Source organism: Euprymna scolopes, chromosome 27, assembly GCF_053919585.1.
Source record: "Euprymna scolopes isolate OS-2025 chromosome 27, ASM5391958v1, whole genome shotgun sequence".
NCBI classification, from domain to species: Eukaryota; Metazoa; Mollusca; class Cephalopoda; order Sepiida; family Sepiolidae; genus Euprymna; species Euprymna scolopes.
In genome coordinates, this window is record NC_136508.1 from 34826531 (window position 1) to 34845744 (window position 19214).

Here is a 19214-nt window from a genome sequence, read left to right on the forward strand (position 1 = left end):
TGCATGAGGAGTAAACAGACACACAAGACAAAGAAATAGTGATTTTTTTTTTTTTGCTTATTTAGAATTAAATCTATTCAAAAAAATTAAATTGCTGAAAATTTTTTACGATGTATGTACTCGTAACGGAACGAAGATGTCATATTCCAAAAAATCACGTAAATTTATCAAAAAAATATTTAGAAAATCATTTTTTTTTAATGAATTTTAGCGATTTAATAGGAAATCGTAGCCATTACAATGCTGATTTTTTATCTCAATAGTTTGAATTGAGTTGTCTCTCCCTTAGTTATAAAATGTGGCGGACCAAAACACAACATCTCGCTTCGTCAGAAAATTTGATTTCTATTTTTAGTTAAAAAATAAAAACAAAAAAGCTACTTGATAAATTTACGTGTTTTTGTTTTTTTTTGGAATATGACATCTCCGTTCCGTGATTTTTGTTTTGTTTTGAAAATAGGTTTAATTATAAATAAGAACTGATGTTTGGAAGAAGAAGAAGAAGAAGAAGAAGAAGAAGAAGAAGAAGAAGTTGAAATAATAATAAGGAAAAGTAGAGAAAGAAAGTAATGAATGAATAGATTAAGTTCATCCATTTCACCCTCTCACCCCGTTCTAACACATGTAGGCGTATTTTGCGAATGTCTTTCACTCACGCACGCATACATGTGTGAACACACACATACACACATGTGGTAGGATTTAACAACAGCTGTTAGCTGAGTGGATGCTAAAAATTCATAACAAATCTCGGCTTTTCCCCCCCTTTCTACAATGGTGACAAAAACTTCTGACTTTCATTGGAAACCAACGAAGGTAAATAAATAATTGTCACTAGTTTTTATTTATTTATTTATTTTTACTTTATATCAAAGTCCACTTCATATTTGTCCCCCCCCCCCTTGTTTTTCTTTTTTAATCGTCAGCAGTATTTTTTGTGTGTGTGTCCTATGTTTGTTTTGGTTTGCAACCTTGCAAATTCGGGGATCACTTTTCAACCTAGGTTGCCTATTAAACAGGACCCTGACTTTTTGACCGTTTTTTGGTTCGCTTTCGTGTTCAACAAATCGTGGACTAAAACTGATCCCTGACTTTGTGGCCTACAAAATGGCGTATATGTATCACGAAGGAAAGCAGATATGCGGCAGCTAATTGACTTTGGTAACTCTTTTCTTTATTATTTACTCGATTTTCACTTGTAAATACCTTACAAAATCCAAAGCTCCCCCGAAAGGCGAATTTAATGGTTGTTCGATAATCCAATGCCATGCAAAGAAAGAAAAATAAACGACTACCGTGTTAGCATAGAATTATAAATAAATGCACAAGCCAACGTGGCCACAAACTGGAGGATCATTCTGTAATGTTGTTTACGTTTATAATTGATCCCTGATTTTGTGGCCATTTTTAGAAATGTTCTATTTTGTTTAAAAAAAAAAACTAGTACAAAAGAAATAATAATTTGATTATTTTTGTACATTTTTAAAATTTCTATTTTGTTGTGATTTAAATCTATTACAAATGAAGAGTTAATTAAAAAAAAAAAATTGATGTTTTTTTAATTAAAAAAAAGTCTGTCTTTAAAAGAATCGGACAATTATTGTGGGTTTTGTTTTCGATTTTGCCAATAATATTTGTTGTCCGTATTTTATGTTGATTGCCTTATTTGTTTCGTTCTCGATGAAACCCGACTTTTTTTACTCGTTTTATTTGAATTATTTTTTACTTAAATATTTTATTTTTAATCATGAAATATCGATGCCCCCCCCCCAATTATGTTTCGGAATTTTTTTAGATGACGATGATCGCTAATTTCTATTTGAATTATTCTCTGCTTGTTATATTCATAATCCTTCGGTCGATGTGATCTTCGACCTTCTTCAGGTGATTCTTTTCGAACTTTGAAATCTTTATGCCGAACTCGTGAATTTCGAACTTGTACTTTTTCGCCAATTCGACGAGACGGTTTCTAAGTTCGAAAAGATTCATCCGAAAGAAAGTCGGAGATTACATCGGCCGAAACGTTGTGGAAACTAGATGAGAATAGTAGTTAGAAAAAAAATCAAAATTATGATTTTAATTACGAGCAACTGCTAAATGGTTAAAAACAAACAACTTTATATATATATATATATATATATATATATATATATATATATTTTTTTTTTTGGCGTCGATTTTTAGCTACTATCTATACAATCCAAAGAATTGCCATTTTTTTTTTTTCTTATTCCTTTGAAAATTGAATAAAATGGTCGATTTAACTCTTTTCATTGTGAGTTCGTTTTCAATTGAATCTAGTTTCCTTGCAGATATTTTTTTGCTTTTAATCCGGAGCCCCCCCCCCTCCTCTCTGTTTGGGAACTGTATTTTCTTCACATTAAAAACTGACCTTGTGCCTAACTTTGCTCTTGTTGGGGGGGGGTTATTATATAGGTTTTTAGCATTGAAAATTCTCTTCTAAAAAGACCATTGATTTATTCGATGATTCGAAGTTCTAAAATAATAATGGTCTAACAATGTTAGACTCTAACATTAACAAAGAAATATTCAGAGGTTTACATTCATTTTTATTTTATTTTGTAGAGAAATATGTGTGTGTGTGTTCTTTTAAAAAATCGGTGCTTATGCACTTTTGTTACCGCGCTAAATCATGTTAAATTCCAGTTTCACGATATCTTTTATTATTTAATTGTTATGTAGAAGCACAGAATAGTTACAATGTTAAGAATGGCTTTCAAAATAACGTTATTATTTCAGCACGGTTTTTGATCTATCGCCTTTCTCCGTATCTGTGACTACTTGGGTTCTTTTTCTTTCTCTCCCATTAATATTATTTTCTTTCTAAAGTTTAAGTTAGCAAAACAAAATACTAATCGATCTTTTAAAAAAAAATCGATATTAAGTATTTATCGATATTTTCCTTTGTTGCTAAAGCTTAAATTTCGAAGTAATTTTAAAAACTACGGTTACAAATGAATAATGACCGTCTTTTGAGAAAAAGACCTTGGTTACGTTGAAAATGCACAAACGTTGCTAGAAAAATATAAATATATTTCCAAATACTCCTCTGGCCTTTTCGTAAATTAGTGAGTAAAACCATGCCCTTCTTTTCACACTTTGTTTATTTCAGCTTTATATATATATATATATATATATATATATATATATATATATATATATATATATTAGTACTAGTGCAGAGAGTGGATCCGGACGTAAATAATAACGTTATTATTTAAAAAGCTATTCTTAACATGGGGAGGGTGTTTTGTACCTATTCTATACTTCAACCTTACAATTGAATAAAAAAAAAACATATAAAACTTTAATTAAACTTGGAAATACGATTTAAAAAATAGCGCGGATCACTCTCTGCACTAGCATCATGTATCGCTCGAATTCTTTTATCCCAATCACCCCCCCCCTTCACCCTTAACAGTAAATTCTGCCAAATATTTAACAGGAGTGCATCAGTACTAAATACCCTTTAATTTATTCAGCTAACAATTTAATAAACAAGAAACCGTCTTGGCCAAGAAGATCACAGTGTGGTATCTGTTTCTACACTTCACCTTTTCTGTCCTCAGTCAGTGAAGGAAAAATCCTTCATAACTGAGACTTTTTGCTCCTATCCAGAGTGGCAGTGCCCCTTTTTTGGGAGCTGGATTTTCCCCACATTGAAACACCGATCTTGTGTCTAACTCTTCTCTCAACATAATACCGTAAAACATTGGATATGACTTGAAAATACGAGCTTAAAAAATATAGCAAGCCTCGTAAACTGCACAAGTACACATAAAAAAATCAATAGCATAAAATAACCTGGATTTTTAAAAAGTGCTGCTTTGAAAAAGATTTTATGGCAAAATTAAATCCACTATAATGTATTTCCGTTTTATTCGTAAACAAGTCCGCCATGTTTAACCTTTTTAATGATTGTGGGAAAAAATGAATTATTTTGTGGCCCAACAAAATTGGGAAAGAATTTCGAAGCATTTGTACATTCGATTAGAAAGTCGTTTTTTTTTTTTTTGTTTTGTTTTTTTCCATTTTGTTTAATTTTCGATTTTTGAACGATTTCTTCAGATGACCGTCTCATGTCGGCCATCTTTTTTATTGTTCTAACTTTAGAATCAGCAGCAGCACTACTTGTACTTCAAACTAAATAAACGCTTTAAAATAAGTTAAATCATACACACACAAAACATCTTGTCTTTCGTAACGTTTATTTGATGTGTATTTATTTATTTTTACCACTTTTCGTTTTGTTGTCTATACTGCAAAATGCCTTAAAATTTCTTAATCCGCATCTAATAAAAGGTTGAAAGTTTTGGAAAATGTTTTCGTTTTACATTCAATAATTTCATAAAATTTTTATTGGTTTTAAAACCATTTGATTCAATTAATAATTTAATGGCCAAATGATAACTTTCAAAGTCCCATTAAAAAAAAAAAACAAATACAAAAAAAAAAAAAAAAAAACTCTCAGGTTACTTCTGTAGGTAAGCCAATATATTCTTGTTCTTATAAAAACATGTACGTGTATAATAACTAATTAATTCTCTGTGTGTGTGTGTGTGTGTGTATATATATATATATATATATATATATATATATATATATATATATATATATATATATATAAAATAATTTCATTTGTAACCACGTGTAATTTGTTTTGTTTTTATTATATTTTAAATTATAACATTGTTAAACAATGATTTATTATTTATTTACGTATTTTTAGATTAATTCTAGGACATCATTTTGTATTCATTTGCTTTCCGCGTTGTTTTTTTAATTCAAACTTGCTAGTAATAATCGTTTTTGTTGTGTGCAAATAATAAAGAATCGTTGCATGTTTTATTTATTTTTATTTTACAAATTTTTGCCATTTGTTTTGTTTTAATATGGTCAGACTTGGAGTTATCTCCCCTTTTGATTTATTTATAGTACTATATTTGGTACGTGATCTTTAGGTACCTTCAACGCGCACCACAGATTTAACCCCTACATGTAACACGATGTAACTAATTTAATATATCTTTTGTAGGGTTTGTATTACTGTACACATAAATTCGAAAAAGTTATCAAAAAGCAAATATATAACAAATAAATGTTATCAAAAACAAGATAAGTTACTTTTCTACCAAACTGGATATATTTTTCGTGTTTTTATTCAATGTATTGTAGCAATGTAGCATGTTTATTCAGCTCGAAAAACATAGCGTTTACCGATGTATTGGAAAATTCAAGATGGCGTCTGACTCCCTCTTTAACACGGTAAGTTTGGGAAAAGGTGTTATAAATAAAAAACTAGACAACATATTATTAAAAACCCGCCGAATATATGTCAACCTATGTCACGGTAACATATATTGAGCGAGTTTTAACAGTATTTTATCCAGTTTTTATTTATAATACCTTTTCCTAAACTTACCGTATTAAAGAGAGAGTCAGACGCCATCTTGAATTTTCGAATACATCGGTAAACACTGTATGGTTTTCGAGCTGAATAAACATGTTATATTGAATAAAAACACGAGAAATATATCCAGTTTGGTAGAAAAGTAACTTATCTTGCTTTTGGTAACATTTATTTGTTATATATTTGTTTTTTGACAACTTTTTCGAATCTATGTTACACAGTAATACAAACCCCTTTTGTACCATTTCAAAGAAAAATATACAAATAAACTAGTATTATTTTATTTTTTTACATCGTACGAAAATAATGAAAATGCGAGACTAAAATCGTGTTTACATTATCGACGTTTTAAAACAACGTTCTTATGTAGTGATCATTTCGAAGCTATAAACACACCCATGTTTAAAAAATCTAGCAAAAATCAACTAATGATTAGATTTTCATGAAATTTTCGATACGTATTCAATTTTAAACTAACATTTAAATGCAGTTTTCGTTAAATATGTGAGGGGGGGGTCTTAGGCGTTCTGCCCCCCCCTCCTCCATGTTACGAAGACTAAACAAAATAAAGTTAGGTTGATAAAAAATTGCAACATTTTTTTAAAGCTGAAGAGTTTAAATAATTAAAAATAGTTTTATATATATAAACCATTATTTATTTCACTTACCTTGAAGTTGTAAATAAAAATGGGACATAAAATCAATATTATATAAAAAAAAATCGGTAATCGTGAAGAAAGAGAGAGCCTGTTTCCTCCGTTCGACTATAGGTGGCGTTACTGTCTGTCCACCCAGTTACGGAAGTACAAAATGTATATAATGCCACCCTTGAAATAAAAATAAATGTTTTTGTGATATTTTAATTTTAAACATGTTTCTTTTTTCTTTTTTTGTGCAAACATATTTAAGTTTTATTTTTTTGCAAACATATTTAAGTTTTATTTTTCCAAACATTTACGTTTTGATGCTTGTTTATTTTTAAACATTTACGTTTTTTTTTTTTTGCAAGCATAAACTAAATGTTTTTGCTATATTTTTCTTTTAAACATATTTATGGGTACAACCGTTTTTCCGCGAGTATTTTTTACGCTCTTATGATAATAATAAAAAAATCAACGTTTTTTCTTTTATCTTTTTTATGGACCCCCCCCCTTTTTTCTTAATTTTTCTGCACTTATTTTACCAATGTTTATTTAAATAATCGTTCGGACAGGTTAATTTCGGCCACCGATTCCGTAGTCAATGGGGTAGGACTGCCGACTGTCATCACGACGGTTCTAGGTTCGATCCTCGGCTTGGGAGAGGTGTTAGTCTAGCGGCACTGATGAGTTGTGATACAACGAAACAGGTCTGTATGTCGATGACTAAAATATATTTTATATATATATATATATATATTTGAAAAAGGATATTGTAAAACCTGAATCTTACTTGAAACTACTATTAAAAAATAGCGCGGTACCAATAAGTGCATAAGCAAACTTTTCAAAAAGAAAAATATTTCCAAAATATTTAGTTTATGCTTGCAAAAAAAAAACCGTAAATGTTTTAAAATAAACAAGCAACAACACGTAAATGTTTGGAAAAATAAAACTTAAATATGCTTGCAAAAACAAACAAAAAAAAACGTAAATATGTTTGAAAAAACAAAAAACAAAACTTAAATATGTTTGCACCCCCCCCCAAAAAAAAAACATGTTTAAAATAAAATATAACAAAAACATTTATTTTTATTTCAAGGGTGGCATTATATACATTTTGTGCTTCCGTAACTGGGTGGACAGACAGTAACGCCACCTATAGTCAAACGGAGGAAACAGGCTCTCTCTTTCTTCACGATTACCAAAAAATCAACCTTTTTTTTTTTATCAATATTATGAATATTATAATTAGTTAAATTACAAAAAAAAAAAAAAATAAATAAACAATTCTAAAAAATTAATTTTTAAAAGATAAAAATGACTATTAGCAATTATAAAATAGCAAATTCAACTACAACTTAATATTAATTGTTAAAAGATGTTTATTTGGGAGTGCGGGGAGTCAGCGTGAAAAAAATGTACAGAGGTCTCTCATTATTAAAATTAACACAAACCATAAATAAATAAAACGTTGCTTTGCTTCCCTGATTCAATTAAAGTATCTAGCGGCTTCCGTAAAAAGTATGCACAATTATACGATAGACACAGTATGATGACGTAGCTGATAGTGCGTAAAATGTTGGTCATTTTACACAAAACTTTGAACATCTCAACATCACTAGTGATGTGTATTTTATTCATCGGACTACTGTTCTCATCTTGAGTGTGATTTTCACAACGTTTCGGTCGATATAATCTCCGACCTTCTTCAGGTCTATCTTGTCGAACTCAGGAATGTTTGTCGAACTCGGGAATTTGGACGGAATTTCGAGCGGAACCCTTTATTTACTTCACGGGGGTAGCGTGCTCTTGTTCCGTCAGCCTAGTGATCTTCTGAGCCAACGAATTTCAGATTACAGCATTGCATTATTACCTACTTACGTGGCATGTCGAAATTAATATAAATTCAAAAAATTACGAAAAATAATCCAGTAAAATATGTGATGTATTTTTAACAAAACAAAAACAAATCACCCACAATTACGTTTAAATAAAATCCTTAATTTAAATCAAATGCAATCAAGAGGTATAAGCCAGCTAGAATTGGTCACACAATTGTTCCCCATTAAAACTCGATCATTCGGTAAAATCTTTTTTTACTTAATTTTCTGCTGGATCATTTTTCGTAATTTTTGGAATTTATACTAATTTCCACATGAGTATGTAGTGTTTTCACCTGAAATGCGTTTGTTTACAAGATTACCAATGTAAACAAACACCATGGTTTTAAGTAAATGTGAGCAAACAACATCTAGCTGCCCCTCCCTCCTCTCCTATAAATCTGGCCTCTACCACAAATAGCCTCTACTTGCACTTCAGTGGCAATATATCTTTTGGGAGATAAATACAAAGTGGGAAATAACGGTACTTATTCATACGCAGGTGAAAATCACAGTTCTATTAAAATTAACAAGAAAGTCCTTTGATATAATTACAAAATATTAGGCAAAAATAAGTATCTACACAAAAAGTTATATAAAAAAAAAAATTGAGTAGAATTTTAATCGAAAATCAGTTTTTATTGTATTTTTCGCATTTGCCATTCATTATGACTGCGAAATGGCAGATTGACTTATCTCCCTTGTTTTACATATATTTGTGTCCTTATCAATGCCAAATCGGAAAAATACTGTAAAACTGAGTTTATTTTTAATTAATTAAACAATAAAAATTAATTATTAATAATAATAATAATAATAATAAAAGATTCGAAGACGATTTTAGTGAAAATTAAGTTTTGGCAAAACAAAACAAACTGGAGAGTTCGAATTGTAACAAAAGGGAGGTAATTATTTTATGAAGACAACACTTTGGCCAATTGGTTATAGTATGAAGATGGGGTCCGAAAATTCAGCCTCGTTCTAAGTTCAGTTTTTTTTTACATAAGCATCACCACTTATCAAGGCCAAGAGGCCACTCAAGGATAAGGTTACGTGATACTGGTACTCTGTTACCGGTGTCCAGGGAGAACCTTTGAATAAAGTGCCGAGTTGTTAATTTCGAACAACAGGAAAACAGAAAAGGTGTAATATACAATAAATAAATGCTACCAAAGGTAAAATAAGTTAAAAAAAGAAAAGTGATTCAAAGAATTAAAGAAAGAAGCAGTTTAAAGAATTTTCGAGCATTTATTACTATAGACATTTTTTTTTTTTTTAAATTAAACAGTTCAAAGAATTCGAATTTTTTTTTGTGTGTGTGTGTTTATGCATTTTTGTTACCGCGCTATCAAAGTAGGTTTCGTTAAATATATTAAAGGAAATATTTATTTATTTATTTTTTTTTTATTTTATTTTTTTTTTTTTAGGTGTTCTATCCTCCCCCTATATTTCATGTTATGAAAACTAAACAAAATAAATGTAGGTCCATAAAAATTTCAACATTTTTTTAAAACTGAAAAGATTAAATAATTAAAAAATAGTTATTTTAATTATTATAGTAAAAAAAAATAATTATGACAGCCCCTTTAAGAAATACGTTTCTTATCGTTGAGCACTTTCTGTTGAATAAAAGTCGGTCAATTTAGCTCTTATGCGTAGATCGTCGTATAACGATTTGATCACTGTCTGTCTGACGTAATGAACATTTAAATTAAAATGTTTAAAATTCAACGCTATTTCACACGATTAATGGTAGCCGAATGGATACGGCCTCCGCTAATCGAGCCAGAGATGTCTCGTGTCGCGGGGTTCGAATCGTTCGACTGGTAGTAATTGTGACACCCTGCACTGAAGAATCCCGAAAGGATGAAACACTAGTGTCTGTAGGTATTTAATTATTATAGTAAAAAAAAATAATTATATATATATATATATATATAAAAAATCCTTTAAAGTTGTAAATAAAATTGGACATAAAATCAATATTATGTTAAAAGAAATAAACACTTTCTTGATAATTTTTTTTTTTATAATTACTTGAATTACAACAAAAAAAAAAATTCTAAAAAATAATTATTTTTAAAAAGCTTTAAATGATATTAAATTCCAATATTTTGCGATATGAAGTTTAAACAAAGATTTTTTTTATAACAGTTTTCCAATATTAAAAAATATATATTCATATAATAGAATATATGATTCCTGATATAATAACAATCCAAAATTGGCCTAAAAAAAGTTTGTTTTGATTTGATTATTTAAATTGATAGAGGGTGAACTTTATTTTTTGCACCTTTTTCCAAAAAAGTATGAAAGCCTTTAAGCAACATTATCTTTATGTACATAAGTGTCAACAGAAGACATTAAAATTAATTTTATTTTATTTACTCTCGTCTGTGTAGTTTGTTAAAAATATGTATTTATTTTACAATGTAAATATGAAAATCCGATAGCAAAAAAAAAAACGTAACTTCCATTAACCATTATAGCACCAATGCACATCCATAGCAATTGACAGAAACTAGTAAACACAGGAAATGATGACGTTGCTGTTATTGTGTAAAATGCTGACGCTTTACACAAAGCTGTGAAGGTGCCTATAAACCTGGCTGCAAGTGAAATGAAACTAAGAACGGGAAGTCCAGTCTGGGAAGCAGAACAATTTTACATTAGTATAAGCGCTTTTCAACTGACTCCGGCTTTGCTCGCCCATTGTTACGTTTTTTGTAATTTTTAGATATGTTTGTTACTGCGACATACCATTGCTTTTACTTGAAATTCACTATTTCGATTTTCATTATTATAATGAAGAACCTTTTGTCTTTATCACAGAGTTGAATAAGGAAGTTAAAAAAAAAAAAAAGTCACAAATTATTTTGGTGTTTGTTTCGCCGAATGTTGATTACGACCAGAGACTGTTTTTGTTTCCTGAAGAAGTCTTTTTAGACTGAAACAGTAGATTTATTGTTGTGACTAATGGTAATTTTGTTTTTGTGAGCCTGTCTTTGTTTTATTGTTATTTTCCATGGCAAGTGCTCGTCTGAGCTCCAATCTCTGGTCCCCCCTCGCCAATCTTTCATGAAAAGCACCTGTCTAGCTGAAACCACTGTCAGTGATTTTCCCCACTCTTTATCTGTGCTTAAATCAAAACGTAGATTCCACTAACAAAGTTTCTTTCTTAGAACTGCACGTCTGTGGAACTCTCTTCCATCTGCCTGTTTCCCACCTGACTACAACTTGGATGTCTTCAAGTCCAACATAAACAAATTTCTGATGAATCACCCCCTTAAGTAAGACACTTTATCAAATCTCCAATACTAACTATTACTACGATACTATCCCATTGCTTACTGTACACACAATAACCCTTATCCCTGAGTGGCTTCCAGGCCTTGATAGGTGGTGACCTCCATGTAAAAAAAAAAAATAAATAAAAAAATAAAATATCTTTTTTTTTTTTTTATTATTATTGAGCACTATCAACAACCCTGTTCAATTCAGTGGTTTTTACTTTTTGATGCTTTTAACCTTGAACAAATTTATATATGTAAATGACCTTGTTTGTCTGAGGAACAGCTTATACCAAATTCCTGTCAATTTTTGGTCTATAGATCTAAAACTATATATATCAGGGATTTGGACCTGTTGAACAAATCTAATTTAGTCTTTAGCCAGTAAAAATAACTGCTAAGGAGGTCAAAATTTAAAAAAAAAAAAAAAAAAAAAAAAAAAATGGCAGCCGTAAGTCGACTTAAAATACTCTTGTACTCGTGCGCAAATATACATGTATAGGTCAAACCTTATTTTTTGTATTCATATGGATTTAGGTCAGACGATAATGGATAAGGCTGGAGCACTATGTTTTGGTTTCGATTCTAGCTGATGGCACCCAAATCATATTTTTATTTACTTTTGAAATCACTTCTATATATTAGGTACACTAATTAACTCTGTAAGAATAAATACAAAATTTGCATGAATTTAGATATAATATCTAAGCACATTTTATGACCGGGCAATGCTAGGAAGCCTGCTAGTATGTATGTATATATATATATGCATAAATTCTGATATTTCTTTATCCTTTCAGAAAGTTTTTGATGAATTTTTATTAATTTCATATCTTGCTGCTTTATTATTTTGTGGTCAATCCCATTGAATTTTTAAAGTCTTCCAGGCCAACATGCCCTAAAGAGAGAAAACTTTCACATATGAAGTGCGATTACATGGTTAGAGTTAAAGTTAACTAGATCAACTCTGCAAGTCATTTGCTAGTTTTTTCTTTTTCTTTAATTTAAATTATTAATACTTTATATTTTACACTGATTAAAGGACATAACGTAGCCTCAATGACCTTCAACAAAACAACATGAGCCAGAAATGACCAAGCCACTGGATTAGTGCGCATTTGTTTATATACAAAGAAAGATCCTTGTATTATGCTGACTTTTCAAAAATAATTCTTATATAGCATCGGGATGTGTTGAAAAGAAATAAATGAAGTACTCAATTGAAAATGTGAAAGCTGAAATACAAATTATTTATATAAAAACTGTATTACATATTTCAGATGTACCATGGTTTCATTGCAGTAGATCTGCCGTTTAAAAGGCTTTTTAAAATTCAAACAAATCATCAGCAACTTATGAAATGAAAAACAAATCGAAAAATTTGTATTTCATTTCATGAGTTGCTCATGATTTGTAGGATTTTTAAGAGCCTTTTAAACGGCAGATCTACTGCAATGAAACCATTGTATATCTCTGAAATATGTAACATATAGTTTTTATTTAAATAATGTGTATGGGGGGGGGTCTTGGAAGTTTCTTTTAAAACTAAAAAAATTCTCCTTCGTTGGAACATTATTTTGTCAGTACATCAATTAATCTCCCGTATCACTTAATAGTTTTACTTACATGAACAAACAATAATACTAATGTTCTTAAAAGGATCATCAGTTGTTTACCATGAAACACACATACACATTATGAGTGAAGTTACATAGGAACTTTATTTCATTATCAAGTCTATGAGTTATAGAAAAGGAAATAAAGGAGAAACTTCTTTAGGCCATGGTATTTTGAAGCTAAATGCTCTTCATCAGAAGAGAAAAAGCCGACATTATACAAATGTAAAGACAAAAAGGCAAAACCAACTTTAAAACATTCAGATTAGAAATGACCAAAAAATTTTTTTTTTTAATACAGTTTATATAAGTTCAAAACAAAAATTGAGATTATCTTCACCAGAAACAAATCCATGTGACAACAATGCTTGCATGCAGCAGCCCTGTTGTTTTAACAATGTCAGTGACCACGGCTCTTCAAATTGTAGAGCCATGGTAATCTCAGGACTACAAGTAAAGACAGTAGTTTCCTGTTGCTTTCCATCTTGATTCAGGGGTGTATCTCTCTCCGTAAGTTAAACGCACCCCCAGATACCAACCTGGAAATTCCTACGACTCGGCGCAGTAGATACAGTGCCTAGCCTTCCCAAATGGTCACCCATCTGGTACTGGCTAGGTTCAATCATTGCTTAACTTTGGTGATGTGGCAAGAATTGGTGTGTCAATGTGATTGTGACAACAAGTTACCACTAAAAAGCATAAAATTTGATTTTCTTAAATAAAAAAAAAACCTACTTGATCAATTTTTGTGATTTTTGGAGTATACCATTTTCATTCCGTGACAAGTAGGCATATGATAAAAGTTTTTAAATTTTTGTTTATCGCCATGATTGCTATTTGGAATAAGCTAGAGAGATCAGGATGCTAATCTCTCCTTTTCAGTTCTGTTAATTACAGTTAAACATATCTAATTGGATGGAGTCACTTGTTCATTTTTTTTTTTTTTTTTTTTTATCTTTACGAACTCTACTCGTCTCTCATGAGGAATAAAATCTTGGCAAATATTTACTATTGGCGGCAGAAAAGATTTAAAAGAAAATATAATTGGGAAATTCGTTCAAAACAATTTATTTCTGTTTACCTACCAAGATGTGATGTATTTGCGTTAAAAATAATTTAATAGAAAACATGGTGCTGTCTAGACCCCCCCACCCCCTCGCTTCCCCTGAAAAGACAAAAATAAAGAAAATTACATACATACCCATGACAGAAAAAAAAATATTGTGTATTAGAAATTGCGTAAATTGATAAAGTAGTTTTATTTTTATAAAGAAAATCATTTTAAAGTGACGTTGAGTGTTCAATGCTCCTTCTCCACATGTTAAGAATGGCGTTTTAAAATCTTGCTTAGGAGTTATTTCCCTTTATCTTTCAGACTGTTTTCAAGATGTTGCGCGATCAACACACATAGTTGAACCATAAAATTTGATTTTCTTATTTTAATCCAATTTATGTTATTTTTAGAGTATGTTTTTTTTTCCCCCCATCACGGGTACATACATCATATAGATTTTTCTTTATTTTTTAGGGGAGGAGTAATCTGGATAAGCACCTAAAATATAAATATACCATTAATAGTTAGTCATTCCTCTAATTTTTATTTTATTTATTTATTTATTTATTTATTTTTTTTTTGACGTGAGTAGAGAAACTAAAATAAATTTCACGCTTATATTTCCTTTAAAATATTTTATGCCGCCAATAGAAACATAACCATTTGTACATTTTAGGTTTGGAGAGCAATTTTATTTTTATTTTTAAGAATTTCAAGGGGAGACAATTAAAAGAGTTTTTGGAGTTTTTCATAACGTATTGATAAAAGCAAAACAAAATAATAAAAAAAAAAAACTAAATAAAAAAAAAAACGTAAAATAAAAAATTATCTGAACATTTATTGAATTAAAAAAGAAATTGTTAGCTTTGATAAAATAATTAGAATTTCGAAATACATTACAACAGACAAGAACTTCTTGAATTGTCTCCCCCCCCCCCTGGATATCTTTAAAAACGAAAACAAAAAAATTCTCCTCCAAACCTAAAATGCACAAGTGCCGAAACATTTGTTGGTGAGCATACTGGATGACGTCACAAAAAAAATTGATAACATAAAAGGGTGAATGTAAAAAAAAAAAGTTTTATTTTTTTAAAACACTGGATGTGACATGAGATCAACCCTTTAATGTGATAAATCCCCTCCCACCCACTATAAATTAGCAAAAGCTACCATTCATTCTTTATGACGTCATCTATTTTCAAGTAAATACTTGTAAAAACATGGTTCATCATATAGGTGAGAAATTATATATTTAAATAATATTGAAACTTGGCCTTTGCGCGCAGATAACAGTATTTGTTCTGATGCTACACTTCACTTTTTCTGTCCTCGGTTAGTGAGGGAGAAATTCTTCCAGACTGAGGAAATTTTTATTTTTTTGTTCCTATCCAGAGTGTCCCTTTTTGGAGAGCTGGATTTTCCTCAAACTAAAAACCGACCTTCTGAGGAGGCAAGTAGATAGGAATATATACTAATTTAACAGGTCATGAATCGTTTATTAATAATTTATGAAAAATTAGTTTGAAACTAAAAACAAAAATATTCTGATTTTATTATGTGGGTTGAGATTTAAAAAAAAAAAAAAAAAAAAAAAAGTTGTGTTTTTAGCTTTCCTGCATTTTTAATTTCAAATATTCAATTAGTGATAAACAAAAATAATTAAAAGTGCATTTATCATGGTTATGCAACAGACAAAAAACAGATGAAATCTTGACTGATTTATACAAAAAAGTTCCTGTCTTTTTAAATTACATAGTTTTTATTTATGGCCTGTTGAATAAGAGTCTGTTGAACTGGCAAAATGAAACCATTTTTTTTTTTTTTTTTTTGTAATATACAAAAAATTTTTTGTTTTAATTAACATGACGCCTTATTTTCATAAAAAAGCAAAAAAATTTATGCATATTTTTTCATTTTTTTTTTTTTGTTCTTTTTAAGTACTTAATAATATAGCTTTAGTAAAGATGTTTTTCTTAACACAAAATAATACATTTTCACTAATATTAAAAGAAAAGAATAATGGATTCATTATATTCTATGCTCATTAATTGATAAATGAATAAAATTTGAAAATTTTATTTATTTCATGAATTTTAGTGAATTTTTTTTTAAGTGAAGGAAGAGCTCAAAATGTTTTCCAATCCCCAAAATCGGAAAACATTAATTTTGCATGTATGTAGTACTACACAGAGATTCAATTTAACAACAATCTCTTTTAATTATTAAAACGAGTGTTACTAAATTGAAAAACATTGAAAACTAAAAATAGCATAATATTGAAGGTATTTTTACCATAAATAGTGTTTGTAATCATAATTTAATTCAGTTATTAAAAACATGGTTTTTGCCTTTTTGGTTAAATTAAAATTTTAAAATTCATGAAAATGCTTAAATATTTAGACACGTCTACGCTTCCATACTTTGAAATATCTTACAATCTGCCCTGATGCTGTTATCATTTGTTTACGATATTTTCTAGTAAATTAAATTATTTGAAGTTCAGGTACTTATATTCGAATATTTTTGCATATTCTTATATCAAATATCCGCTATCTTATTTAGACATGAAAAATAGTTTGATTGAGAAATATTAAAATTTTATTTTAGTCTTCAGTTAAAATTACAAAAATTGAATCAAGTATGTTTTTTTTTGGGGGGGGGAGGGGGGGGGGGGTTAAATTCTATTAAAAATTATAGAAAAAGTATTATTCTGCTTTTAATATAAAATTCAGGGTTTTCATTTTGGAAAAAAAACAAGTTGTTCAGAAATAATGAATTTTAATAGATTTTAATTAGTTAAAATAAAAGAGTAACTGGATTTTTCTTAGTCTGTTGGCCTGTGCTATTTTAATATGTATACACAAATAAACGTAGGTATTTTACAAAAATAAATGTTGCTAAAGTAATTTTGATTTTATGTTCTAAATTTAGTTTCTCCTCCTCATTTGTTTATCATGTAATTACCAGATGTCTATTATTATTTATCTTTTATTTTAAAATGATAGCCATGTTTTATTTGTTCAGTATTCACTCAAGCGACATGGTAGCAAAAAATAGACAAAAACGGTAACAATTATTTGATATTAATTCTTTTTACTCTTCAGTTTTGGTAAATTTCGATTCCAGTCATGGAAATCATGTAGAATGAAATAGGTTTCGATATTATTCAGAAAGAACTTGTCCTGCTTTGATAGAGTTCAAAATAGACTTTGTAGCCTCGTAGGAGATGTCCTTTTCTCTTCCCTCCAACCTCTATCTCACAGAAGAGATGTTGCAAGCTTGTCTCTGATGTATCGTTATTTTCATGGAAAGTGTTCGACTGAGCTTCAGTCTATGGTCCCCTCTCGCCAAACTTTCACAAGAAACACTCGTCTAGCTGAAAACACTATCAATAATTCCCCCCACTCTTTATCTGTGCCTAAACCTAAACGTAGATTCCATGACCAAAGCTTCTTTCATAGAACTGCACGCCTGTGGAATTGTCTTCCGTTTTCCTGCTTGCCAGCTGATTACAATATGGTTGTCTTCAAGTCTAACGTAAACAAGTTCTTGATGAGCCGTTCCATATAAGTTAACAAATTTACTGAATTTTCATTACTAATGATTACTATATTTTCCAATTTCTACTGTACACTCTTTAACCCTTATCCTTGAGTGGCCTCTTGGTCTTGATAATGTGGTGATGCCTGTGTAAAAAAAAAACAAAAAAAACTATATTCTTGTGTGTGTTCAAAACTAAGTGGCTAGCTATCGAAGAACAATGATTCTACTTCATAACTCCATATCACCAACAACCAAAAATTCAACATGGCAGCGTTCATATTAACTTAGTAAAAAATCTATTATGGCGCCATGAAACTGGATATGAAATCTGTACAATTAGTGCCCTTCATTGACCCAACCACTAACCCAAAGTCAGGGTTGGTGCATTGGTTGGGTTAATTTAAGTTTATTTTTCAGAACACCAATTGTACCAATTTCAAATCCAGTTTCATGACAGCATAGTTAACTTTTACTTCATTGATCTTAACTAAACCGTGTTGGATTTTCAGGTTTTGGTAGTTTAGGACACTAAAAGTAAGCAAAAGTCAAGTATTATAATTTATTTGTGCTTCTAATCAAAAGAAAAATGTGAATTTTCGAACACATATATCAAACTTTTATATTTTGAAATATTTTTATTTATAACTAGCAGGACCCATTAACCAGCGATGCCCAGTGGGAGCATTCCCTCCTCCCTTGTAAAAATTTATAATATGGCTGCTGTTATTAATTAAAAAAATTTTTTTTTTATTTTGTTACCACCTGACGAAGGCCAGAGGAATAGTTGTGAAACAACATCTAAGAAAGATGAGGATAATAGTCAGCAATAAAATAAAAAAAATTAATAATTAAACTTAACTCAATAATGAATTCCAATTAAATGATATATATGGCTGCTGTTGTTTTTGTTGTTTGCCAACCCTCAACCTCCTCATGTTAAAAATTTCATAAGCACCAAGTTATGCTGGCATATGGTCACATATGGTATCGCGATCTGCCATCATATGCATCCGAGATCAATATCTACTTTAAAATTTGGTGTTTATGCATTTTTTTGTACCGTTCTATTTGTAATAAGTGTTTTCAGGTTAAATTCGACTTTCACGCTATTTTTTTTTTTTTTTTTTTTTTTTTTCAATTGTAAGGTGGAAGAATATTTACAGAAGACCATCCCCTCCCCATTTGTATTATTTGATTATAAATTATAAAATGAAGTACATTTACTCATTGTAAAACTTCATCTGGCATTATTTCTTTATTTGGTAAATATGAAGAATGATTACACCCTCCAAGAAATCCTTTAAAATTACCATTTTTAAAGGTTTTCGGGGGTGCTGAAAATGAAAATAATGTATAAAAATCCGGCATACGCGTAGTTTCCAAGATAGAAATAAATGTTAGTTTCTAAAAAGTGGGGGGGGGATCACTTTTTTATCATGATTTAAAGCGAAATGAGCACCCACTTTATGGCCGCAATTAGTTTTTTATTTTATTTTTTTTCAGGGGCGGGGGTCAACGTACAATGAACACAATTTAACGTAAAATGAGCACCGACTTTTTTTGTTTGGGGTTTGTGCACGTGAAATCGTTTATTAATGCCTGGTAGACCCCCCCCCCTCCTAGAAAAAATGAAATATATGCGTCTTCAGTTTACGGTAAATTGTGTTCATGGTACGCTGACCCCCCCCCCCTCCGTCCCAAACAAAATATGGCTATAAAGTGGATTTACATTAAATTATTATATACAAATAATCTCTTT

General features: G+C 29.9%; 1 protein-coding gene across 2 annotated transcripts in view; it reads left to right on the plus strand.

The window, feature by feature from the left end:
- The first annotated feature begins 527 nt into the window (after nucleotides 1–527).
- LOC145248810 (DDB1- and CUL4-associated factor 8-like) overlaps nucleotides 528–19214 on the plus strand; it is an 89938-nt gene continuing 71251 nt past the window's right edge. The window contains exon 1 of one of the 2 annotated variants that reach the window (XM_080110462.1): nucleotides 528–816. The gene's annotated coding sequence lies outside the window, so the exon portion shown is untranslated. Of the gene's footprint in view, nucleotides 817–952; nucleotides 1162–19214 lie in introns of those variants that run through there. The other variant, XM_080110463.1, reaches the window with a different exon arrangement.